Source organism: Solanum tuberosum, unplaced genomic scaffold (genome assembly GCF_000226075.1).
Source record: "Solanum tuberosum cultivar DM 1-3 516 R44 unplaced genomic scaffold, SolTub_3.0 scf00278, whole genome shotgun sequence".
Classification (NCBI taxonomy): Eukaryota; Viridiplantae; Streptophyta; class Magnoliopsida; order Solanales; family Solanaceae; genus Solanum; species Solanum tuberosum.
This window is the reverse complement of record NW_006239215.1, coordinates 282,692-282,928: the sequence shown is the minus strand read 5'-3', so window position 1 is coordinate 282,928 and position 237 is coordinate 282,692.

Here is a 237-nt window from a genome sequence, read left to right as displayed (position 1 = left end):
CCTTGATCACCAATTTCTGGAAAATCGAGGCCCTTTCAACCAAAACAGAATATACCATCACTTACTAAACTAATATCCCAAAATTTTAGCACAAACAGATGCCTACAACACCGCAAATCAGCCACAATAATTAAAAAGGGCAGCCCCTTGATCACCAATTTTCAGAAAAACGAGGCTCTTTCAACCCAAACAGATTATACCACGACGATCCTTTCGAAAAACTCTACAAGTTACCCT